General features: G+C 38.3%; 1 long non-coding RNA gene across 1 annotated transcript in view; it reads left to right on the top strand.

Annotated features, from left to right (window-relative positions):
- Positions 1-615: 615 nt before the first annotated feature.
- The window catches only part of LOC113107441 (uncharacterized), a 6,881-nt gene continuing 5,934 nt past the window's right edge, over positions 616-1,562 (top strand). Inside the window, exons 1-2 of the long non-coding RNA XR_003292663.1 lie at positions 616-753; positions 919-1,108. This is a non-coding gene — a long non-coding RNA (uncharacterized LOC113107441). The remainder of the gene's footprint in view (positions 754-918; positions 1,109-1,562) is intronic.

Below are 1,562 nucleotides of genomic sequence, written 5' to 3'. Positions count from 1 at the left end.
GTCTATTCAGCAGGACTAGACATGCCACACACATGCACAACATCTGCAATGCTCCACAAGTCTTCTGCTTGGCAAGCAAAACTGTCTTTTGTTTCTAAAGCAGTGCATCTCAACAGCACAGGTTTGCTTGGAGCATTTTATAGTTTTATTTTTCTTGACATACAGAAAGCACACCATTACATTACATTACATTGCATCAGTGCATTAAACTACAAACTTATTCAAAGTAGCCATGCATTTAATGTAGATTACACAGAAACGCAAAACTCACATAACAATGCTAATAAAATGGAAAAACTTCAATAACATAATTTAAATAGTTTATAGAGACACTTAAAATATCTGAATATTATAGGATTACATAACATAGTAGGCTATACCGTGTGTAAATAGGTAGCCTAAGCCTATACCCAACCCATGTGTTTTCAAAAGGGAAGTGTGATTATTAATCCAGCACTGATATGAACTATAACTATATTAACAATATATTAAATTGTTAATAGTTTAACCTCTTAAGTAATTTTTTTTTTTTAAAGTAGCCTATTTATAAGGAATTTGTGCATTCATGAGAGTGCGCCTCCACCTGTTTACAAAATACTTTCCACGTGTCACGCGCTGATGCCAAAATTTAAGAGAAACGTGACGAAAAAAATGTCATGTCAAATCGTTTCACTCACTCAAAAGACGATGTGTGAAGATTAAATTCGCATTAAAGTACTGATGTGATGCTAAACAGACCGAATGAGCGACTGAGTAAGTGAATGAAGGATGAATGAATGAATGGGGATTCCATTGATAAATGTGGCAGCTTCTTCCTTCAATCGAAATCGACTTTTTTTTTAGCAACCAATGTGGCTTTTTTACATTTTTTATGAAACGACTGCATTTAAAGCCTCCATTTTTTCTGGACGTTTTAAGAACCAGTCTCTTACCTGTGTGTGGAATCTGGGTCACCCGTCCCGTCCTCCGAGAGTTTGTCTCTTCTCCTCTGACTGTGGTCGATTCCTCCCGGACCCCATGTCAGTGTTCAGCCCCTTTCACAATCACGCCCCGCTCCCCCTCTGAAGCCAGGCTGCCCCCAGACAAACCTCCACCAACTTTTCTCGAGGTATTCCCAAAACTTCCTCATCCAATTATGAGCTTTAACATGCTTTTTTGGCGACATCTCCACATGGAGTCTGTAACTGAAGTCTAGTGTTTAAGTTCCCATAGTTATTGCCTACCGAGCTTCGTAGATTCATCACATTAAATAATTAATTCGCCTTTTTGGTAGCTGAGCAGCATAAATCTTCAGTCTGTGTGTGTGTTTATGTGAATACTCAACAAGACGGGAATTGTGTCATATTTCTGTCCCACAATTAGATGTCTTATTGTGTCTATGCTTTGTTTCTTATAAATCGTGGATTCGCGAGCATGTACTCGACGAAACAAACAAACTGCTTTTTTAGCAGTTTGGCTCTGATTGGCTATTGCCTTCAAGAAATCACCAGCTCTCTCTGTGATTGGCTACTTGCTCCGCGCTCCATGAACACGTTATAAATATAAATATTTGATGTGCAAAC

This window comes from Carassius auratus, chromosome 8 (genome assembly GCF_003368295.1).
Source record: "Carassius auratus strain Wakin chromosome 8, ASM336829v1, whole genome shotgun sequence".
NCBI classification, from domain to species: Eukaryota; Metazoa; Chordata; class Actinopteri; order Cypriniformes; family Cyprinidae; genus Carassius; species Carassius auratus.
The sequence above is the reverse complement of the archived record's forward strand: the minus strand, read 5'-3'. Positions and strand labels throughout refer to the sequence as shown.